Source organism: Mandrillus leucophaeus, unplaced genomic scaffold (assembly GCF_000951045.1).
Source record: "Mandrillus leucophaeus isolate KB7577 unplaced genomic scaffold, Mleu.le_1.0 Scaffold400, whole genome shotgun sequence".
NCBI lineage: Eukaryota > Metazoa > Chordata > Mammalia > Primates > Cercopithecidae > Mandrillus > Mandrillus leucophaeus.
This window is the reverse complement of record NW_012104255.1, coordinates 854320-866046: the sequence shown is the minus strand read 5'-3', so window position 1 is coordinate 866046 and position 11727 is coordinate 854320. Positions and strand designations below refer to the sequence as shown.

The window sequence follows — 11727 nt, the reverse complement described above, 5'->3', positions numbered from 1 at the left end:
GCAGAGGTTGCAATGAGCCGAAATCACGCCACCACACTCCAGCCTGGGCGACAGAGTGAGACTCAGCATCAAAAAAAAAAAAAAAAAAAGAAAAGAAAACAAAACAATGAGGGGTGAGCACCAAACCCAGATACGTGGCAATATAAAAATAGAGATCATCTCTTTCTTGAGGTTCAAAGAACTTTAGGTAGATGTCAGAACACAGATCGTCTTCTGTGCAAAATACTTCCAAGCCCTATAAATTCAGAAAGAAAAGAAAAAAATAAATAGCATTGTATTCATCTTGCAATCCCAATATAAGTATATAATTACAAAAACTTTCAGTTAAACCTTTGTTTTTTATTTTTATATCTTATATTCCTATTTTCAATATATAAATTTAACTCAGTGATATATATATACACATATATGTGTGTGTATATATATGTACGTTGTGTTTATAAATGTTCTGGGAACAAGATAGTATCTCAGCTAAACTTTGTAAATCACCTTGGGTATTGAATATTTTCATTAATAATAGCTTTTGTGAACTTATTATTTTGAAATTCAAAATTAGCTGATCCACCAAAAAAAAAAAAAAAGAACACAAGCTTGGCTGGGAGTGGTGGCTCACGCCTGTAATAACCCCAACACCTGGGGAGACTGAGGCTGGCAGATTGCTTGAGCTCAGGAGTTCAAAACCAGCCTGGACAACATGACAAAACCCTGCCTCTACAAAAAATAAAAAATTAGCTGGTTGTGGTATTGTGCGCCTGTAGTCCTCGCTACTTGAGAGGCTGAGGTAGGGATGATCACCTGAGCCCAGGGAGATTGAGCCTGCAGTGAGCTGTGATCACACCACTGTACTCCAGCCTGGATCACAGAGTGAGACTCTGTCTCAGAAGAAAAAAAAAAAAAAAAAAAAAAAAGGAACACATGCTCTGGAGTGGGAGAAATCTGGAATCAAATATTGGTTCTGCCTTTCAACCTTTGGAAGAGATTTCAGGCAAATTATTTAACCTCAATAATTCTTGATTGCATTTGTGAAATCTCACAGGACCAATATGAAAATACACATATAAAATATTTAGCACAGTGCCAGGCACAACATAATAATCAATAAATGCAAGCTTTTATTTTCTACGTCTCAATAACCCCTAGGGACAGCACTATATTAAAGTACTATTCAACAATACTCCAGAAAACATTAAATGATTTTCAGGAGACTCTACTTAGGAAAGCAGAAAACCATATATTTTCTAAAGTTTTTCAGTAATGAACCATGTTGGCATTGCCAAAGGGATATGCTCCAGTGACCAGGATAGTATCTCTTCTACATTCAGCATAGAAACATGGCCTAGTGAGAAAGTTTACAAAAATCAGGCCTCAAACCTGGAATCTCTTACTAAGTTCACAGTTATATATAATTACCTACATGTAGCCATTTTTCCTTCATAAAATGATAAATACACTTATCTAAGCTCTAGGAAGATATATAAAGACAACTGTGGCTGGGCACAGTGGCTCACGCCTGTAATCCCAGCACTTTGGGAGGCAAAGGTAAGTGGATCACCTGAGGTCAAGTGTTTGACACCAGCCTGACCAACATGGCGAAACCTCGTCTCTACTAAAAATACAAAAATTAGCTAGGCATGGTGGCACGTGCCTGTGATCCCAGCTACTGAGGAGGCTGAGGCATGAGAACTGCTTGAACCCTGGAGGCAGAGGTTACAGTAAGCCAAGATCGCGCCACTGCACTCCAGCCTGGGCAATAGAGTGAGACTCCATCTCAAAAAAAAAAAAAAAAAATAGCCAGGCATGTAGTATGTGCCTGTAGTCCCAGCTACTTGGGAGGCTGAAGTAGGAGGTTTGCTTAAGCCTGGGAGGTTGAGGCTGCAGTTAGTAGTGATTGTGCCACTACACTCCAGTCTGGGTAACCGAGACCCCGTCTCAAAAAAATAAAAGACATATATATACATATATAAAATACAATATATGTAATATATTTATATATATATATACACACATATACATACATATAATACAATCATATGGCTCAAATATCAAATAAAGAAGTTTATAAAGGGCAGGCTTATTCCCAACTCTGTCTCCCTTCCATTCAATTCCATTCGCCCCACCAACAGGTAACCACTCAACAGATTCTTGTGTATTCCTCCAGAATCTCTTTAGGCAAATTAACAAATATATGTTCTCTCCTTCCCTATCTACACAAAAAGTAACACAGTACACACCAAGCTCTTTTTATAGTCATAGTAACTTAAGATACATGTTTTTCCTTTTCAGTACATATAAGTTTCTCATTCTTACTTTGTAGTATTCAATTGTTTGTTATTATAAATAACATTGTAGATTTCATTGTACATATGTGTGTGTGTATGTGTGTATGTGTGTGTATCCCTGAACTAGAATTGCTAGATCAAAGGAAATTTTTTTTTTTTTTAAGACAGTCTCGCTCTGTCGCCCAGGCTGGAGTGCAGTGGTGCGATCTCAGCTTACTGCAACCTCCACCTTCCGGGTTCAAGCAATTCTCCTGCCTCGGCCTCCGGAGTAGCTGGGATTACAGGCGCACGCCACCATGCCCGGCTAATTTTTGTATTTTCAGTACAGACAAGGTTTCACCATGTTGGCCAGGCTGGTCTCGAACTCCTGGGCTCAGGTGATCTGCCCACCTCAGCCTCCCAAAGTGCTGGGATTACAGGTGTGAGCCACTGTGCCCTGTCAAGATCAAAGAAAATTTGCATATTTATTTTTTAAACTTTTATTTATTTAAGTATACTAATATATTCAGAATAACGTATGTAATACATGTGTATCTTTATATAATGCTGCCAAATTACCTTCCATGGGCAATGTACCAATTTAAACTCCTACCTCCAACGTGTGAGTGTCTCTTACCCCACAGTCTTGACAACAAAGAGTGTTATCAAACATTTTGATTTTTAACACTCTGATAAGTTTAAGCAAGGAATCTCAGTGTGGTTTCAATTAGCATTTATCCTACACATGAGGGCAAGCATCTTTCACATAAATAATCGTTAAAGTCAGGAATAAGCCAAGATTTCCTACTACCAACTGAGGAAATAAAACAAGACCTACAAATGTTAGAAAGTAGGAGACAAAACTCAAAACTTACAGACTACATGTTTATCTATCTAGAAAATCCAAGAAAATCAACTAAAAAACTATAACAAGGAACTAACAAGAGCTCAGAAAACAGGCCAAAGACAAAATCAACATACAGAAATCTGCCATATATCTCAGTAATCATTACAAAATGTAATTTAAAAACCGACTATCGACCAGGCGCAGTGGCTCATGCCTGTAATCCCAGCGTGCTGGGAGGCCAAGACGGGTGGATCACCTGAGGTCAGGAGTTCAAGGCCAGCCTGGCCAACATGGTGAAACCCCGTCTCTACTAAAAATACAAAAATTAGACGGGCGTGGTGCCGGTCGCCTGTAGTCCCAGCTACTGGGGAGGCTGAGGCAGGAGAATTGCGTGAACCCAGGAGGCGGAGCTTGCAATGAGCCGAGATTGTGCCACTGCACTCTGGCCTGGGTGACAGAGTGAGACTCTGTCTCAAAAAAAAAAAAAAAAAGTAAGTACAAGTGGCCAATACATGTACGGTAAGGGGATTGCTCAAACTCATTAGTAAACACGGGTACAAACTCAAATGATTCAGTATCATTTTTCATCTATCAGGATGCAAAAAATAAATATCTGTTAAATTTGAGAATTGTATAAGAAATTTGGTATTCCATGCGCTGTTGGCAGCTAAACTGGAATAGCCTTTTCATAGGGCAAATTCCGAGTACCTAGTGCATAACTGTCACCCAGCAATTCCAATCCTTAGTAGTATCGCTTGAGAAATATTCCTGCATGTGAACAAATATGTAGGTACAGGGCTTTTTAAAACTGAAACATTGTTTTAAATAGCAAAACAAACAAACAAACAAAATCAACCTGAAAAGAACTTAAATACCCATCTATAGGAGAATGGTGAAATAAACATGGTACATCCATACTGTGAAATAATAAGCATCTGTTTAAAAAATTCAAGATGGATATATATATACTGATATATAAAAATCTCCTACATATGTATACTATAAGGTGAGAAAAGTAAGTTGTAGCACAACACGTATATTACATCTACATACTATTTGTGTTAAAAAAAAACCCCACAAAACTGTATTTCTAAGGTACTCACATATGGGTGAATGCATATAAAAAAGACTAGAAAGATATACTCTAAACTGATCCTACTAGTCAAAGCTAGAGAAGCACATAGGAAGAAATACTATGTATTAATCAAAAATAATGACGTGAACATATATATAAACACTGATACGAAAAGAGCCCTAAGTGACAATCTTTGGGAGAAAAATCATAAAATATATATCACATACTTGTTATTTGTATATGTACAAACATATGCATGTAAATACAGAGAAAAAAGGACTATATTCCACAACCAACTCTTTTTTTTTTTCTTTCATCCTTATTCTGGCAACCATGGAACCAACTCTTAACCAATGGTTATCTACGGGAGGGCAGGAAGTTTGATTAAAAGGTGTTTTAATCTAATGCTGTATTACTTTAATTCTTTAAAGAAGAGTTGCCCATTAACAATCTGTACAAAAGAATCAGTTAAAAAGGCCAGGCGCAGTGGCTCATACCTGTAATCCCAACACTTTGGGAGGCTGAGGCAGGAGGATCGCTTGAGCTCAGGAGTTTGAGACCTGTTTGGGCAACATAGCAAAATCTCATCTCTATTTTTACAATAAAACAAAATACTGGCTGGATGCAGTGGCTCACACCTGTAATTCTAGCACTTTGGGAGGCCAAGGCGGGTGGATCATCTGAGGTCAGAAGTTCGAGACCAGCCTGGCTAACATGGCAAAACCCCACCTCTACCAAAAATACAAAAACTAGCTGGGCGTGGTGGCATGCACCTGTAGTCCCAGCAACTCGGGAGGCTGAGGCACAAGAACTGCCTGAACCTGGGAGGCAGATGTTGCAATGAGCTGAGATCTCACCACTGCACTCCAGCCTGGGTGACAGAGTGAGACTGCGTCTCAAAAACAAAACAAAACAAAACAAAACAATAAAATAAAGCAGAAAGACAACTCACGGAATGGAAGAAACTGTTTGCAAATCACATATCTGATTAGGGTCTAGTATCTAGACTATATATTTTTTAAAAAATTCTTACAACTCAACAATAAAAAGACAACCAACCACATTTTTTAATGGGCAAAGAACTTAAATAGACATCTCTCCAAAGAAGAAATACAAACAGTCAACAAGCCATGAGAAGCTGCCCAATATCATTAGGGAAATACAATTCAAAACCACAATGAGATACCAGTTCATACCCATTATGATGGCTATTTAGAAAGAAAAATAAATAAAAATATTTTTTTAAAAAACAAGTAAAAAACAGAAAGCAACAAGTAAGTGTTGGTGAGGATGTGGAGAAATGGAACCCTCATACATGGCTGATGGCAATGACAATTGGTGCAACTGTTATGGAAAACAGTTTGGTGGTTTCTCAACAAGTTAAACATAGGGCCGGGGACAGTGGTTCATGCCTGTAACCCCAGTATTTTGAGAGGCTAAGGCAGGAGGATCACGTGAGTTCAGTTTATGACCAGCCTGGGCAACGTAGGGAGACCTTGTCTCTACCAAAAGTAAAAAATTAGCCTGGTGTGGGGCATGGTGGCACACACCTATAGTCCCAGCTACTCAGGAGGCTGAGGTGGGAGGACTGCCTCAGCCTGGGTGGCTGAAACTGCACTAAGCCATGATCATGCCACTGTACTCCAGCCTGGGCAACAGAGCCCTGTCTCAAAACAAAATATAACATAGGATTACATATGACCTAGCAGTTGTGCTCCTAGGTATACCCAAAATAAATGAAAACAGGTATTCAAACAAAAACTTGCATGCAGATATTCATAGCAGCACTATTCATAAAAGCCAAAAGGTAGAAACATCCCAAATATCCATGAACTGATAAATGGATAAACAAAATATGATATATCCATAGAAAGGAATAATACTCAGCCATAAAAGGGAATAAAGTAATGCTACATGCCACAACACAGATGAATCTCAAAAACATGCTGAGTGAAAGCCAGACACAAAAGGTAATATATTGTATGATTCCATTTACGTGAAATATCCAGAATAGGCAAATATTAATGGTAACCTGGGACTTGGAGGAAGGGAGAATGGGGAGTGACTGCTTACTGGGTACAGAATTTCCTTTTGAGGTGGTGTTAGCTGCACAACATCATGAAGTTACCTAATGCCACTGTACAACTGTACACTTTAAAACGGTTAAAATGGGGCCAGGCACAGTGGCTCATGCCTGTAATCCCAGCTCTTTGGGAAATCAAGACAGGCAGATCACCTGAGGTGAGGAGTTGGAGACCAGCCTGACCAACATGGAGAAACCCTGTCTCTACTAAAAATACAAAAATTAGCCAGGCGTGGTGGTGCATACCTGTAATCCCAGCTATTTGGGAGGCTGAGGCAGGAGAATCACTTGAACACAGGAGGCAGAGGTTGCAGTGAGCCAAGATCATGCCACTGCACTCCAGCCTGGGTGACAGAGAGAGACTCCGTCTCAAAATAAATAAAATAAAATAAAATAAAACGGTTAAAATGGTAAATTTATGTTACATTAATTTTATCACAATTTTTTTAAGTTACTATGCTAACAGCCTGGCTAACATTGTGAAACCCTGTCTCTTCTAAAAATACAAAAATTAGCCAGGTGTAATGGCAGGCACCTGTAATCCCAAATACTCAGGAGGCTGAGGCAGGAGAATCGTTTGAACTCTGGAGGCAGAGGTTGCAATGAACCGAGATGGCACTATTGCACTCCTGCCTGGGTGACGGAGACTCCGTCTCAAAAAAAAAAGTTACCATGCTAAAACACAGAAAACAATGTACTTCATTTCTTTTGGCCGGGCACAGGGGCTCACGCTTGTAATCCCAGCACTTTGGGAGGCCAAGGAAGGTGGATCACAAGGTCAAGAGTTCGAGACCAGCCTGGCCAATATGATGGAACCCCATCTATACTAAAAATACAAAAATTAGCCAGGCGTGGTGGCATGCACCTATAATCCCAGCTCCTTGGGAGGCTGAGGCAGGAGAATAGCTTGAACCTGGGAGGCAGAGGTTGCAGTGAGCCGAGATCGCACCACTGCACTCCAGCCTGGGTGACAGAGCAAAACTCTGTCTCAAAAAAAAAAAAAAAAAAGTTAATGAGAAAAATATATCCCTGAAAGGGCATTTAAGCTCATTTCTGCAGTGAGTCAATCTCAACATTTGCCAAACCAAATCTCACAACAAGCTCTATCAAAACAATTAAAAATTGTATCAATTCTACTTTTGAAGCTTTAAAATTTCTGAATGAATGTCTTATATATGTTTTTTAGTCATCAAATGTCTCCTAACGGCATCATAAATGTTATGATCTCAAACAAAGATGGAAAAGACCCACTCGTTTGAAAGAATTCTGGCTTTTGGCCAAGAGACAAAATCAAGTATATCTGTAAATAGAGTTCGTCTACTTATATTGAGAGACTGAGAAAGGAGGGTCTTTTTTTTTCTTATACACAATTCCTTCCCCACAAAAACATACACAAAAATTTAAGCCCTCCAGGAACAACAGTTAACTGTGGCCTGTCGGGGAGGCGGAAGGAGGGGAGAGTACTAGCGAAAAGAGCCAACTCACGCTGGGCTTAATACCTGGGTGATGAGTTGATAGGTGCAGCAAATCACCATGGCACACGTTTATCTATGTAACAAACCTGCACATCCTGCACATGTACCCCAGAACTTAAAAAATAATAAAATAATTATTTTTTTTTAAATCAGTTAAATATACTAATAAGTATTCTTTAAAAATAAAAAAAAAAATTAAGCCCTCTGTTAATTATTTTTATTTCAATTATCTGACTAGAAATCTGATAGCGGCCGGGCGCGGTGACTCATGCCTGTAATCCCAGCACTTTGAGAGGCTGAAGTGGGCGGATCACTTGAGGTCAGGAGTTTGAGACCAGTCTGGCCAACGTGGGGAAACCCCATCTCTACTAAAAATACAAAAATAAGCCAGGCATGGTGGCGCGTGCCTGTAATCCCAGCTACTAGGGAGGCTGAGGCAGGAGAATTGCTTGAACCTGGGAGGCGGAGGTTGCAGTAAGCCAAGATCACGCTGCTGCACTCCAGCCTGGGTGACAGAGCGAGACTCTCTCTAAAAAATAATAATAATAACCATTATTTTCTTTACTTCTGTCTACTCTGGTTCTTTGCAGCCACTGGCTTTATCATTTACTGGCTCAGCAATGAACAATACAGAAAAAACAGAAACTCTATGGAAGAAAGTTAAGTCAACACTACAGAAATCTAACTCTTAAAACTATAATTATATAAGCAAACGTAAACCTGTGATATGAAGATCAACAATGGTCTAGAAGTCAGAATTCCGGGGCCCACCAGTTACTAGGGCAAGTCTTGTTTTTCTGGGCTTCATTTCTCTTTCAGATAGAAGGAGAAAAATGCCTTTCCTACCTGCCTCCCAACCGAAGTGCCGTAATAAAATTATGTACAAGGTATGACAGAACTCTAAAGAGGGAGACCTAACCTAGCTTGGTGGAGTTTTTGAAAAGGAAGAAAGGGAAACCAGGAAAGGCTTTCAGGAATAGCTGGTGACAGATGTTAAGTTTTAAAAGCATGAGTTCAAATTCAAGAGAAGGGGGAGAGAAAACATTCCAGGTAGAGGGGGACATCAGAAGCAAAGGCAGAAACACCATAAATCTATTTGTTATTCCCCTTCTTAAACAATCAAGAGTTCCTAATTCACCCCAGCCTCAACCTAAGATTCCAGCCTTATCTCATTCCATTCTCCAAATATACCATGCTTACACTTTCAAGACCCAAAATGTGAATGCCCTTCACTCTAGAAACATCTAGTTCAAAAAACTGGGAGACCGCCTTGCCTGGTTGAGTTAGTGCAACATTTCCAGGCTCTTATAGTGCCTTTATATTTCTACTGTACTATTTAATACATTAAGTATTCATCTCAATCTGAGAGACTATGAACAGAATATGACCTTCTGTATTCGAACTGTGGGTAGCCTAAACAAGGATTACACTCTTTCCAATATCAAAGCAGAATAAAAGAAAAACAGCATGGGAATGTTCTCAAGTTTGCAACATTTCCAAGAAAACTAAATATATATCAGTAAAATTTGTAAAAAATAATCACAAAACATTAAAATCCATAACCATTAATCTTGACCCAGAACAGAATGAGACCAGGACAAGACATCCTTATCAGAAGATAAGTATTCAGAGAACAAAATGTTCACGTAATCTGTTGTAATTTAAACTCACACCAAAAAGCGAATGCCAATTTTCAAACAAGATAAATTCGGAATGACCAAAAAAATCATGTACAATTATTTTAGTTCAAAGTCAGCTTTAGTGGATTTTTTAAGACAGAGTCTCGCTCTGTCGCCCAGGCTAGAGTGCAGTGGCACAATCTTGGCTAGCTGCAACCTCTGCCTCCCGGGTTCAACAGATTCTTCTGCCTCAGCCTCCCAAGTAGCTGGGATTACAGGCATGCTCCACCACGCCGGGCTAAGCTTTAGTGTATTTTTGCTATCCTTTAATGCAAGGTATCTTTCCCTTGAGCTGTCGAGTTTAAACAATTTTTAAACACATCAATCCAAAGGATAGAAACTCTAAAAGACACCTGCTGCTCTGTCACATACTAAGACCTCTTCAAAAGTTCTCTTGGTATTACAACTTACTATAGATGAAAAACAGATAACGATATCTCCAAAAATTGGATACAATCACCACTATGCAGAAGATTTTCACAACTCAAAGGCTGTTTTATTCATATAATTGTCTCAATCAACAGTAACTCTTAAGAAAAAATAGCCATACTACTCGCATCTGTTTTGAGGGTTCAGTCTCATTTTAACAAAGTCTCTCAACTCCCAAGATACGGAGATACACACGTGCAGGATTTCCACCCACACCTCATTATATAAATGTTTCACCACTCTTAACTAGTCAAACAAAACCTCTTTCAGTACAGTGAAGCCACCTCACCACTTTCATCCTCACCTATCATACCATCTCCTCCCCATCCCCAACCTGTCAGTCACACAACACACACCACCCCTTCCCAAATAACACCTCAGAATCTCCTTGAACCTAACACATTTACACAACAAGCCAGCAATATTCCTCACCCCATCCAGTCCCTCACACATTAGCTGAACCTCTTAATTAAATCTACTCTTTCCTTCATCCTATTCCCATCAGTACAACTGAACTTCCCACACCCGAAGCGATCTTCCCTTTCAGTAGCTTCAATCTCACTTAAGTGATCACTCAGTCCTTTGTCAACCGTCTCCTGGTCCCCGTCCTGTATCCTCCTCACCTTCCCCGTCCCCTGGTCTTCCATCAGCTCCCAAAGTTGTCACCCCTCAACAACAACCAAAAAAAAAAAAAAAAAAAATCAAAAACAAAAAACAAAACAAAACAAAAACCGCACCTCAGCCTCAAACCTGCCCTTCCCCACTTTCCCCCTTTTCATATTCCTCTCCGCCTATTCAGCGGTTTCGACAGCCCCTTAGCCCCGAGCCCGACCTCGTCCGGTACCGACTGGTGAACGCACTCACCCTGCCTCGGTCAAGCCGCCCCCCGCTAGGGCGCTTACTCCTAACAGACTCTTGGCCGCCGCTGCCTCCCTCCATTCATCCCTGGCCCATTCATCTCTCAGCCCGATCCCAGACACGCCCCCCGGCCTCCTCCCTCTCTCCCAGCGCCCCGGCCGGCCCGGGACCCTCACCAGATTAGAGGCTCTCGCAGAGGAGGACTCTCTGACTCTTTTCGCTTCTCCCTCGCCCTCTCTCGAGCCTCCTCTCGCCCCACGACGAGCCACACCGTAGAACAGAAACATACACACACACCGCCTCCTCCTCGATCGCCTCCTCCGATGCTTCTTACTCCTCTCCTCGATGTCTCGAGCTCCGCTCCGCGTCGTGTGCGCTTGCGCGCGTGAGCGTCTCCCCGCGAGCCCACCGGGCCAGCTACGGCCGGTAGGTAAAGAGCGGGCGGAGAGAGGGGAGCAGGGTACGAGCCCAAGCTCGCGCTCGGCCCGGAGCTGAGCAGACGCACGCGTACTCCAGCCAGGGAATTCGGACGGGTAGGAGAGAGGGGCGGAGGGGGGCGGGGAAGGGAGGGGAGAACAGCAGAGGGGGAGGGGCGGAGAAAGCCAACGGAGCAGCCCCAACTCGGAACCGCCTCTATCGCGGCGAGGTGCCGAGTGGCCAGCCAACGAGAGTGCGCGCACGCCTCCCGCCCCCTCGGCGCCGCGGGAGACAGGGATGCGCGTCGAGGAGAAAGGCTTCTCCCCCTTGCAAAGAGAAAACCTCTTAGAGGAAGCACGCGCGACACCTCCTGTGTGTTCCGAAGCCCTCTCGCTCTCTCAGTGCTCTACCCTCTCCCCTCAGAGAAGAAGAAGAAAAGTCCAAGCACACACTACTTCCTAGCCCCCCACTGCCCACCCTTGGGTCTTCGCGAGCCTCTGAATGCGGTAGCACCGCTGTTAGGAGGTGATACCCGCCGGCACCTTTTCGCCCGCCACCCCTAACTCCCTTTTTCCAACTCCCGGGCTTTCTCGCGAGACCCATACC

The 11727-nt window shown here is 42.0% G+C and overlaps 1 protein-coding gene across 2 annotated transcripts in view; it reads right to left on the bottom strand.

The window, feature by feature from the left end:
• Positions 1-11200, bottom strand: part of WNK3 (WNK lysine deficient protein kinase 3) — a 192030-nt gene extending 180830 nt beyond the window's left edge. For both annotated transcript variants that reach the window (XM_011991993.1, XM_011991994.1), the window contains exon 1: positions 10881-11200. The gene's annotated coding sequence lies outside the window, so the exon portion shown is untranslated. The remainder of the gene's footprint in view (positions 1-10880) is intronic.
• Positions 11201-11727: the final 527 nt, after the last annotated feature.